The following is a 13,476-nucleotide window of genomic DNA, read 5'->3' as shown; positions in this document are numbered from 1 at the left end:
TGCGTTTCAAGTGCACAATGGGCCTGATTCAGTGATGTACGAGAACCAATGTTTTTTGCCGTTGATCAATTATCAGTCTGCACATACGCAGGGGTGTAGCAAGGGTGGCTCCTGTGGAGCGTGAGCTCTGGGCGCCCGGAAAAGTTAGAGGGCGTGCTGCCGCCCACCCCCACCCCCTTCCCACGGGCCACTGTACTGGCAGCCGCAGAACAGGAGAAGCAGGGGGCGCACACTGACTCCGGGTCTAGGTAGGGAACAGGGCAGGCCAGAGGCAACAGCAGGAGACACTAACAGCCGGCACATGCCGGAGCTCTGCCCACCCTCTTTATATGTCTCACTGTCTGCTTGCAGCTGTGCAGCAGTGTTACTTCTGTCCTGCCCAGGCTGCTGTGGCATCTCTCTGCCCCGGCAGTTGCAGAACTTCTCTCTACATTGATGTTGCAGCACCTCTCTCTGCCTCTCAGGAAATTCTGCAACATTATTTTAATTGAAGCATAGTGGGATTATCAGGTCTGGGATATCAGTTCTAGGGTTAAGGCATTGGGGACTATGAAATAGTGTGTGTGTGGGGGCAATTTTGATGCAGTATTTTCATTGAAAGTTTAGGGGGGTTTGGGTCTGTGGGGGGTCACATTTGGGGCATTATTTTAGTTGAGGCATTGGGAGATTATCAGTTTACCATGAGATCCACAAGGTCTACCACCACCCTTGTCACCAGTTTAGGATTTTTAAATATTGTTTCTATTCAAATGTAACATGCCACCACGTGTTGGCTAGGCCCCCAATTCAGTATACAGTATAGGGGAGGGGGCACAAAAACATGCTCTTGCTCCGGGCACTATGGCGCTTAGCTACACCTCTGCACATACATCTAAGTGGGTATTCAATTAAGTGCCTTTTTTCGACTGGTCGAAAAAACGACACTAATTCAACACAGGGGGGTAAATTTACTAAGGTGGGAGATTTTTAGAACTGGTGATGTTGCCCATAGCAACCAATCAGATTATATCTATTATCTGCAAGAAGCAGCTAGATAAATGGTAAGTAGAATCTGATTGGTTGTCATGGGCAACATCACCAGTTCAAAAATCTCCCACCTTAGTAAATTTACCCCAGGGGATTCAATTGCGGGCATTTTCACACATTTTTTAATCCATTTTCGCCCATGCCATTTCGGTTGCGAATTCGCCGATTCACGTGTTTTTTGCCAGTGCTGGATTTTTCGACCACTCGCAAAAAATGGCATGGGCATTGAATAGGTCGAATGTAAATTCGACCTAAAAGTGAGTGAAAAGTGCAGCTTTTTCGGCTGGACGAAAAAACGGCACTAATTAAATACCCCGCCTATGTCGCACTGTGCAAGTGCCATGATTACCCTATGACTGCAGTCGCAGAAAGGGCTTCTCCAAACTTCAAAAACTGACTGATTTGCGATGGATGTCTTTGTATGCAGCCGCTTGGATTTGCAAAGCCGCCAGTGGCATCTCAATTCAAGTGGGTAGAAATGTTCCAAATGAAGTTTTGTTGCACAACAAGCTACCTGTATGTCACATAGGTGCCATTTTGTAGCTCTGTTTTTAACTACACCATGCCATACCGTGATTTTATATTTGAATGTTGTTGAATTTATAGTCTATGAAAAGACTATGAAGGGCAATTCATTCTACTGTGTTGTGTGGCTGGAGTAGGACAGGAAACACTTGTCATACCACTTTGCAAATTTCTACACTGGCTCCTAATCGTCTCCACAATCCAATGAAATTATTCGCCCTCACCTACAGAGCTCTCTACAACATCACCTAATGGTGAAAATGTTGTTATTGCCAGGAATTTGGTGGCTACAGAGTACACAAATAAGTGAGGGCTCATAACCGCTGCACATCATCTAAGAACTATGGTGGTCATTCCGACCCGTTCGCACGCAGCGGATCTTCGCTGCAGTGCGAACGGTCTGGAATGAGCATGCTCACATTGCACACGCACATCATTGCTCGCCGGGCTACGACACTTGTTACGAAGAAAGCGGTCGCAGCGGCACCCGTAAGAAGATTGACAGAAGGAAGGGAGTTCCGGGGCGTCACCTGTCCATTGGCGGCCGTTTTTCGGGGAGTGGTAAGGAAAACGGCCGCCAGGAGAGCGGAGGGTGGATGTCTGACGTCAAAGCCGGCCCCATCATCGCTAAGATTGTCGCACAGGGTAAGTATGTCCAGGGCTGGTCTTCTTTTACACAAAACTTTTTTAGCATAGCAGGGCTGCACAAGCGATCGCAGCTCTGCTATGCTAAAATACACTCCCCCATAGGCGGAGAATAGTTGATCGCACCAGCAACAAAAAGTTGCTTGGTGCGATAAACTCGGAATGACCCCCTATGTACAACATTTAAAACCTCATATATGGCTGTGTTCAATTATGAACTAACTTCCATTGTTAAGCTTAATACATTTGTATTCAAATCCACCAGTTACACAATAAACACATTCCATAGCTGTTATATCTGGTGAGATAAGTATCAAATATATATCTTGTCAGTTATTCCACAGCTTTGTGTGACATATACCAAATTGTGTAAATCTATAAAAATGTACACAGCAGAACCTTATTTATAAGACTGACAGTCAGTCACCCAGGCTCAGGCTTCTTTTCTGTGTCATACATTTCTCACTATTTCCAAATATTATTGTCAGGGCCGAGCTATCTGTAAAGCACAGAACTCCCTCAGTCTGCACATGCAGCCTTGACCGTAGAGACTAACAGAAAGCTATTACTCAGCGCTGTTACTTTCCTCCAGTTAACTAATTCACAGGCTTTGATAAAAACCCATTTTGAATTGTAAGTTGGTTATGTTTAGAGATGACGAATCAAGTTTTTGTTTTGGTTTTGTATTAAACTCTCCACAGCCGATACACCCACACTTCACACACACCAACTTATCTAAAATAATCACATGGACAACTGTAATTGCGGTGAAAGGGGTCAGCTTTTTATTGAGAGGATTTAAACTGGTTTTTTTATTTACATTTAAAGCTAAAGTATGGTGGCAGGAAAAGTACAGCCTACCTTAAGCGTAAGCACTAGTAATACATTTGCAAACAGGGCCAACTGCACGACAGGCAAGGATGAGCCAACTGCCACCATCCTTGTCCATCGACTTTCAAACTTTGGGCCAACCGTCCAAGCCTTGCAGGGACAGTACCAAACCGATGAGGCTATCTGCCCACATCAGCATGGACTTGACAATCCAGCCACGGAGAAGGAGAGGGCCCACCTGGTCCGGTGGTGCCCCTTGTCCTACACTGCTGTCCATGCCTAACCACCTCCATGACTGAACTGCCCCCCAGGGGAAATACCTATCATAAAAAACCATTAAACAGAAGCCGTTCTGAGACCAGCCACCACCACAAACCAAACTGACACATAACATTATAACCAAAACAATGGAGGGACGAGAGGGTAATGTCCAGAAGGAAGAGACAGCCTCTTTTTCAGCACTCTAGCTTAAACATCCAAATTACTTCCTATTCCCACTCTAATCCAATTAAAATACCCTGGCAACTATTTAACTCATCCCAACAAAAATCCTTAACCACCTTTGTGTCTGCTAGAAGTGTGAGCACACATAGCCGTGAATGACCGCCGTGTTCTTTCTTTAAAAAAGGTTAAAAAAAAGTCAAAACAGGTCAAAAACTGAGCTTTTTCGCCCCTGCGTTATTATTATTTATATCATTAACAAACATTTACAGTTTGTTTTGTAATGACTGCTAAGGGGTTCCAGTATGAAATGCCAGCGCTTGGGATCCCGGTGGTCATAATATCGATGCTGGGATCCCGATGCTGGCAAGATCAACAGGGGTGAATGTGGTTCCCACAGCCTTAACCTAACCTCCCCCCTTAGTGCCTGGCCCTAACCCCCTCTAAACCCCTCGGAGATGCCTAAACCTAAGTCCCCTTCCCCGCTGCTTAAACCTAACCCTCCCTCTCCCGCAGCCTGACCCTGTTGCACCCAGTGGTACCTAACCCTAACCCTCCCCGCATCCTAAACCTAATTTACAACCCACCCCACCCCACCCCACAGCCTAATCCTAAACCCCCCACCCCCTCATCTAGAACCTAAACCTAGCACTTTAAAACCTTTAGTGTGTGTATGTGTGTGCTGGCTCATCGTCCCTATGCACCTCCTACCAGACTCAGTTTATAAAAATGTGCTCAAAGAGCCAGGTGCATTTCTCTGGAGCTCCAGAGAGTTTCCTTTATTTTGTATTTTAGTTATTATTTTCAGGTAGTACTGGTTGGCAACCAGTCTACCTGCTTTGTGGGACTTAGAGGGGGGACCGAACCAACCTCCTGAGGGTTAATGGTTCATAATCCCAGCTGACAGGACACTGAGCTCCTGAGGTGCTATTTCACACACCATACTGTGCGTGCCCGCGCCAACAGCTAGCCGCCACCCTCTAACAGATGCCGAAGAGTCGCAGGTGCGGTGAGTGTTAACACCATGGTCACAGTTTGCGGGTCCCCGGTGCGGTTTCGCGGCATTTCACGTGGTGGTCACAGGCCATGAGCTGCGGTGCCCGCCGCGGACTACATTGGCCTAGCAGGGCTTTATGCTTCACAGGGTGCTCACTGTCAGTAGGCATTGTGTGTACTCTGTATATTACTTCATCCAGTATAAACAACTTAGTGGGACAGTGCACCATTTGAGGGGCGGGGCTTCCCAGAGAGCGGAACCAGAGGCGGGAAGGTGCCATTTCCTGCTGCTGCGGATCACATGCTGCATGCACGCTGCTCCTCCATGAACCCACACTGTTACACACTCTGTACTGTTACAGACTCTGTAGTAGGGGGGAGCACATCAGCGGTAGTGCCGCTGCACGTAAGTAAAGTAATACACATACTTTTACACACTGCGCTGCTGTGTTTTGTGTGCTGGTCTCCGTTTCTCTGTGTCAATCCAGGGGCTCTCTAGGGTCTGTGTGGAGGTGTTTTCAGTGGGTTTGCACTGTATTATCATTGTGTGCAATAGGTCTGTTGACATGGTTATGTGTACTGCTTGTAACTCTACCCCTTCTTATGTTGGGTCCCTCATTTGTGAACAGTGCTCCGTATCTCCACAGGGACACAGTTCACAGGCACCTGACTGGCTAGATACTTTTAAGAGCATGATTCCTAATGTGAATTCAGAACTAGCTGCAGCTACGAAGGAGAGACAGGTGTTAAAACAGTCTATTGATTGTATGGCTAAAGCAGCAGATAACAGAAAGGCTTCTCAGCCCCCTCTGTTGGTTTCACATAAACACTCACTGCCACAGGTGCTCCAATCTGATTCTGATTCTAACCAGCCTGATGTAGATGATAATGATGATATGGATGAGGACAACTCTCTGTCCCCGGGGTGGAGTCCCTCATTTATGCTGTAAGAGAGGTTCTTCACATACCCAATCAGGAAGCAGAACCAGATGAGGAGTTGTACTTTAATGTTAGACCCAAAACCTCAGCCACATTTCCTGTGTCTAAGGAATTAAACTCCCTTGCCAGGGAGGTATGGGTGAACCCTGACAAGGAATTCAAAACTCCTCAGAGGTTTTTATTTACATTTCCCCTCTCAGCTGATGACAGGAAGGTATGGGAAAACCCCCCATCAGTCGATACATCTGTATCCAGACTGTCTAAGAAATTGGTACTGCCAGTGCCAGGGGCTATATCCCTAAAAGACCCTGCTGACCGTAAAATTGAGACCACACACAAGGCAATATATACGGCAGCGGGTGTAGCACAGAGCCCCACAATTGTTTATGGTTGGATTTCTAGGGCAGTAGTCAAGTGGTCTGATAATATAATTAATGAATTAGACACTCTACACCGGGATGAGGTCATTACTCTGCTGCAAAACATACAGGATGCTGCAAATTTTATGAGCAAAGCTATTGCATTGGAAAAGAGGAGACTAAGAGGGGACATGATCAACATCTACAAATATATAAGGGGTCAATACACAGAGCTTGGGAGAGACCTGTCTTCTATAAGATCAGCACAGAGGACACGTGGTCACTCACTTAGGTTAGAAGAGAGGAGTTTCCGCACATTGGGGGAAAAGGTTTTTTCACAGTAAGGACAATACATGTTTGGAATTCCCTGCTGAGAGAGTAGTAATGGCGGACTCAGTCAACACCTTTAAGAATGGGTTAGATAAATTCCTGTTGGATAAAGATATTCAGGGTTATGGGCCCTCATTCCGAGTTGTTCGCTCGCAAGCTGCTTTTAGCAGCTTTGCACACGCTAAGCCGCCGCCTACTGGGAGTGAATCTTAGCTTATCAAAATTGCGAACGAAAGATTAGCAAAATTGCGAAAAGACACTTCTTAGCAGTTTCTGAGTAGCTCCACACTTACTCGGCAACTGCGATCAGTTCAGTCAGTTTCGTTCCTGGTTTGACATCACAAACACACCCAGCGTGCGGCCAGACACTCCTCCGTTTCTCCAGCCACTCCCGCGTTTTTCCCAGAAACGATAGCGTTTTTTCGCACACACCCATAAAACGGCCAGTTTCCGCCCAGAAACACCCACTTCCTGTCAATCACATTACGATCACCAGAACGAAGAAAAAACCTCGTAATGCCGTGAGTAAAATACCTAACTGCATAGCAAATTTACTTGGCGCAGTCGCACTGCGGACATTGCGCATGCGCATTAGCGACTAATCGCTCCGTTGCGACAAAAAAATAACGAGCGAACAACTCGGAATGACCACCATGGTGCGTAGGCACGCATTATAGTTAATATAACTAGTCCTAGCATAAAATTAACTAGTCCTATAATAAGACTGCATAGGAGACCACAAATAGGTTGAACTCGATGGACAATTGTCCTTTTTCAACCTTAGTTACTATGTTACTATTAAGGAATTGTGTAAGATAAATGGCTGCACTATTGCTATGGCAGTTTGGTACACAGAGTTCTGTGGTTACGTCAATGGTCAGAGGATGCTGATTCCAAGAAGGGTGTTGAAAATCTTCCCTTTACAGGTGATGCCTTGTTTAGAGACCAGTTAAATAAATGGATCTCTCAGGCAACAGCGTGTAAGTCTACCTATCTGCCGTCGCCTGCACCATCTGCTCGACGTTCTTACTCAGGAACATCCTTGCAGTCCTTTCATGTGGCAAGGTTCAGAGGCAGGGGTCGAGGGGTCTCCACTACTCCCAGAGGATCTTGTGGTAAGTCCTGTAAACCTACAACTGCTGCATCCCTGGACCAGACCACCGAGTCTCCTGCCACTAAGCCTTCTGAGTGACTGTTGGCCCCAGCGGCAGGGCGACTTTGAGGTAGTTGCTCACCTTCAACACTTTGCCCATGTGTGGGCAACGTCCTGCTTGGATCCTTGGGTGAGGGACCTCATTTCCCAGGGATACCAGCTAGAATTTAAAGCACTTCCTCCTCACAGATTTTTCAAGTCAGGCTTACCAGTTTTACCCGAAGCAAAAGTTACCCTGCAAGAGGCTATTAAAAAACTTTTGCAGACAGGAGTGGTGGTTCCAGTGCCTCCTCCGTTACGCAACAGGGGTTTTTACTACAGTCTTTTTGTCATTCCAAAACCATACGGTTCGGTGCGACCCATCTTGAATCTGAAGTCTCTAAACCTGTATCTGTGGGTGTTCAAATTCAAGATGGAATCCCTGCGGGCAGCGGTGTCCGGTCTGGAGGAAGGGGAATTCCTGGTATCTCTAGGTGTCAAGGATGCTTACCTACACATTCCCATGTGGCCCCCTCATCAGGCTTACCTCAGGTTCACCATATTGGATGACCATTTCCAGTTTCAGGCCTTACCCTTTGGCCTATCCACAGCTCCGAGGGTCTTCACCAAGGTCATGGCGGACATGATGCTGCAACTGCATATGATGGGAGTCGACATAGTCCCCTACTTGGATGATCTCCTGATAAAGGCTATGTCCATGGAGTGCCTACTGCACAGCATCGATCTGATGACTCGCCTACTTACGGATCATGGGTGGATCCTAAATTTTTAGAAATCTGACCTGGACTTCAGTTCCTGGGAATGATACTGGATACAGCGTCTCAAAAGGTGTTTGTTCCAATGGACAAGGCCTTGGCTATCCAAGCTATGGTCCGCTCAGTGCTCCGTCCTTGTAAGGTATCCATACATCTTTGCATACACTTGCTGGGCAGGATGGTAGCTGCTTACGAGGCAATCCAATATGGCAGGTTTCATGCCTAGCCATTTCAGCTGGATCTGCTGGACAAATGGCCAGGGTCTCACCTTCACATGCATCAGGAAGTGACCTTATCTCTGAAAGCCTAGATTTCTTTATTATGGTGGCTACAAGTTCCTCACCTTGTAGAAGGAAGGAATTTCAATATCCACTTATGGATTCTACTGACAATGGTTGCCAGCCTCAGGGGTTGGGGGGCTGTGACCCAGGGGGCCCAGTTCCAGGGGACATGGTCAAGTCAGGAATCTGCTCTGCTGATAAACATCCTGGAACTCAGGGCTATTTACTATGCCCTTATGCAAGCTTTCCATCTCCCGAGGGATCACGCGATCCACTTTCAATTGGACAACGCCACGGCGGTGGCGTACAGAAATCGACAAGGGGGAACATGAAGCAGAGTGGCGATGCGAGAAGTGTCAAAAATACTCTTCTGGGCGGAGGTCACTGCAAAGGCCATCTCAGCCATATTCATTCCAGGAGCGGACAACTGGGAAGCAAACTTCCTCAGCAGACACGACCTCCATCCGGGAGAATGGAGCCTACATCCCGAGATGTTTCAACAGTTAATTCACTAGTGGAGCTGTCCGCAGACAGATCTGATGACTTCTCATCTAAACAAGAAGCTATGCCATTACTGTTCCAGAATGAGGGATCCGCAGGCTGTAGCAGTGGACGCGCTGGTGACACCATGGATGTACCAGTTTGTGTACCTGTTCCCTCCTCTACCGCTAATCCCAAGGGTTCTAAAAAGACTAAGAAGGGAAAGCGTTCAAGCAATTCTAATTGCTCCGGATTGGTCTTGACAGGCGTGGTACTCGGACCTCCTAACCATGGCTCTGGAGGATCCCTGGCCTCTGCTGCTTCAAAAGGATCTTCTTCAGCAAGGTCCGTTCATCTATCCAGACTTATCGTGGCTAGTTTGATGGCTTGGAAGTTGAGAGGGAGATTCTAGCCAGAAAAGGTCTTCCCTCCAGGTATATTTCCACTATGGTCCAGCCCAGAAAGATGGTTATGTCAAAACATTATCATCGTATCTGGAAAAAGTATGTTTCGTGGTGTGAAAGTAAAAAGGTTTCTCCCGTGGAATTTAGAATTGGTCTACTTTTCCTGCAAGCGGGAGTGGATATGGGTCTACGTTTAGGGTCCATCAAAGTGCAGATTTCTGCGCTATCTATTTTCTTCCAGAAACAACTTGCTATGTTGCTGGAAGTACAGACTTTCCTAAAAGGAGTTCTTCATATGCAGACAGCCTTTGTACCTCCCACGGCTCCATGGGATCTCAATGTGGTTTTGTCCTTTCTTCAATCGAACTGGTTTGAACCCTTACATAGGGTGGAATTGAAATTTCTTACCTGGCAGACTGTGATGTTTCTAGCATTGGCGTCTGCCAGACGTGTCTCTGAATTTTCATGAAGACAGCGCGGAACTCAGGACCCGACTTCAGTTTTTGCCAAAAGTGGTGTCAGCTTTTCACGTGAATCAACCCATTGTGGTTCCGGTGTTATCTGATGCTTCTGTTGGTCCAGAGTCCTTGGATGTGGTGAAGGCTCTGAAGGTTTATGTCAAACGGAATGCTCGTCATCGGAAATCTGATTCGTTGTTTGTCCTTTACGATGCCACCAAGATTGGTCGTCTGGCTTCTAAGCAATCAATTGCTCATTGGCTCAGGTTGACCATTCAACAAGCCTATACTCGGCAGCTCTGCCTTTGCCGACATCTATTCAGGTCCACTCAACGAGATCTGTGGGCTCTTCCTGGGCGAATGCCCAGGGTGTTTTTCGACCTTACAGTTGTGCCGAGCTGCTACTTGGTCTGTTTCGAACACTTTTGTTAAGTACTGTTTTTTCGACACCTTGGCCAAGGATGACCTTCAGTTTGGTCAGGCAGTGTTACAGGGGTCTCAGCACTCTCCCACCCATTTGGGAGCTTTGGGACTTCCCCATGGTACTAAAGTAGAGTTCTCCAGTATCCACTAGGACGTAAGAGAAAATAGGAATTAAATGCTTACCGGTAATTTCTTTTCTCGTAGTCGTAGTAGATACTGGGCGGTCGCCTCAGTGCTTCGATTCCTGCTTACCTGAGTAAGTGTTTGGTTGGCCCACCGTTGTGGTCCCCTTATGTTGTTGGAATAGCTTTGCTATCCTGGTTAGGTTGATGTTGCTATCTTCTGTTCTGGTTAGCGCCCTCCTTTTCGGTTATGGTTGTGTGTTGGCTTAGTGCCTCACCACTGTTGTACCTGTTTTCTTCTCTTGTGGTATGTCCGTCTCCTCGGGCACAGTTTGAGTCTGGTAGGAGGGGCATAGGGGGGAGGAGACAGCACACACATACACACACTAAAGTTTTTAAAGTGCCAGGCTCTAGTGGACCCAATTCATACCCCATGGTACTAAAGTACAGTTCCCCAGTATCCACTATGGACTACGAGAAAAGGAATTACCGGTAGGTATTAAATTCCTATTTTTACTATTGGGAGGGCCACTGCTTTAATTCACTAACAATATGATCAGTTTATAAACCCTTAACACTCCTTTCCCTCCCTCAAATAACAACATTATCATCAGCAAACTCTACTCCATTACTATAAGTTTGCTGTTGTTGAACTCTATCAAACCTACTGAAACCCTAAGATATACAGATGTAGCAACGCTCATCGTTGCCGCAATGCGTACGCATGGGCATACAGTATGCATCGTGACAAGCTGCATTATACGCTGTGCTGTGACTAGTCACAGCCAGCGCTTGCTCATAGGAGTGAATGGGCGTATGCAAGCGGTCGCACTTGCGCATTCATTTGCGGGCACATTAGCCGCACCATCCATGCTGCAATGTGTACACATTGCAGCAGAAATGACCGTGGCTACATCTATATCAATTCTATTAATTTTAAACAACTTTCTATATCTTTGCAATAACTTCTCTCACCAATTTACGCATTCTTTTCTGATATTGCTCTACCCTAACACAGGCCTGATCAACCTGTGGCTCTACAAATTGGAAACTACAAGTCCTAACATATTCTGCCACAGTTTCGGTATTAGGGAATGCTAATACTGTAGCAGGGCATGCTGGGACTTGCAGTTTCACAACAGCTGGAGAGTCACAACCTGGCCAGGCCTGCTCTAGCACTTGATGTTACATTTCACATCCACGTCGACTTCTGTGTCAGCTATGGCGCTATAAGTGACACTTCACCTACAAAAACTTTTTCGGCAAGTATAATTCTATTTTCAAAAATCTTATAATCCTAATGCTTTCCTCACATACTGTATACAGCTATCTGCCAGTCCCATCGAAAATTGCATAGCTCTCTATGCAATTTTGATCTGCCACCCCCAGCAATAAACATATGGATGCATGTACAGCACATTTTGGATGCATGCACAGAGAGAAACCATAGGGTGCTTGCATACTACATACCTCTCAACATCTTTGACAGAGGAGGAGTGACATCAACGTGCGCCCGAAATTGGGAGCGTGGGCTCATGGTAAGGGGGCATGGCCTCACAGCAAGTGTCACTATCGCAATCCACGCCCCTGTTTTCATCACTATGGGGGCATGGACAGCGCTCAGTGAGCTGCTGGCCTCACCCCCTGTCCCTCTCTGTCGGGGAATTTACTGCTGCTCTACTCAGAGTAGCGAGTGACAGGGGGACATCCCAACTGCCATTCCCTCCCCCCCCCCCCACCACCACCTCTGGACACTGCGGCCCACGGGTGGGACAGACTGTGAAAAACGGGACTGTCCCGCCAAAATTGGGACAGTTGGGAGGTATGACACTAACCATCTTCTATCATTTATCAAGAACATCCTGTAGAATAATAGCTAGAAGCTGATGAAGTAATGAATGGAGAGAGTTTCCTGCCTACTGGCGGTGTATGGGATGCTAGCTATTTTTCATTCACCAAAAATCAGATTTATAAATAACTTTCAGCAAAATACATAAATCAGGAGCAGATATTTTCTTACCACACATCACCTTTTTATTAATACGGGTTGAAAGAATACAACTGCTGTCAGCACTATTACTGGGAACCTCCTTTTATATAGATGGATCCATGATTGACAAGAGTAAAACTATTTGGCGTTGTAGCTATTTGTAGCTGACACCACCACAAGTGAATAAACAATCAGATAGGGGGAGGAAGGACTGGTAACTTGCAAACCATATACTGCCTTATAATATTGTACAAATGAATTTTTAGTTGGGTGGGGGGCAGTTGAGTCAAGCAGCACCTAGTATTTCCCCCACTCACAATCAGAGATCTGATACTGTCCCTTATACAATACCTTTACATTTAACAACTTGGAATTTTAAATCAATAAATACTGTTTTATGTGGACTGCTGCTCCGAGTCAAACAGCAACCTGCTTTTTTATGCTTGCCATGTTATAATCAATGCACTTGAGTGCTATGATAAAATAATGTGTTTTTTGTTTGTTTTTTTACAGAACAAACATTTTACATTTCAGAAAATGATTTTTTTTTCTACTTCACCCCCTCTACCAACACACAATATTTGTTTTATATTAATAATATAAAATCATTAATGTCACCTCACTCCTAATTACTTTAATAACACTAGTATTTCTTGTAGTCACTGATTGACTTCACCCTCTCTAACATACAATTCCACTCTAATCTACTTTAACAGTGCAAAATTTGAGGGGTGTCCATCTCTGTTTTTAATTATTCCCATGAAATAGTTTATATAAAAAGTATAATTTAAAAAATCACAAACAACTATTGAAAAAGTAGTATTCCACCCTGAATCTAAATCATAAACAACCCCCCCCCCCCCACACACACACACACACACATACACACCACCACCACCACCATCCCTCTCTGCATTTGTAACATTTACCAGCAGTAGAATTTTGAGTTTCTGCCAGGGGTGTAACCAGAACATTGTTAGCCCCATAGCAACATTTTGAAAGGGCCTCTGTCTCAGTGCTTTTAGATAGACACCTCGCTCTGCAGCTGTTGCTTTTGAACCAGTAGTTCTCAGTTAATAATAAGTTCCATAGTAGTGCTCTAGTTAATTGTGTGCTCCATTGTACTGCTCTAGTTCTTTGTATGCCCCATAGTAGTTCCTAGTTCACAATATGCCCCACAGTTCCCCATTACACATTGTTCCACACAGTGCCCCCAGTACATATTGGTAGACAACTTGGTAGACAACTATATGACTTGCGTGCAAGTGAACTGAGCCGCCTAAGCCTCTGGGCCCCATAGAAATTGCATACCCACTAT

The 13,476-nt window shown here is 45.9% G+C and overlaps 1 protein-coding gene across 4 annotated transcripts in view; it reads left to right on the top strand.

The window, feature by feature from the left end:
• Positions 1-13,476, top strand: part of TENM1 (teneurin transmembrane protein 1) — a 1,080,468-nt gene that overhangs the window by 813,529 nt on the left and 253,463 nt on the right. The gene's annotated exons all lie outside the window — the stretch shown is intronic.

This window comes from Pseudophryne corroboree, chromosome 8 (genome assembly GCF_028390025.1).
Source record: "Pseudophryne corroboree isolate aPseCor3 chromosome 8, aPseCor3.hap2, whole genome shotgun sequence".
Classification (NCBI taxonomy): Eukaryota; Metazoa; Chordata; class Amphibia; order Anura; family Myobatrachidae; genus Pseudophryne; species Pseudophryne corroboree.
The sequence above is the reverse complement of the archived record's forward strand: the minus strand, read 5'-3'. Positions and strand labels throughout refer to the sequence as shown.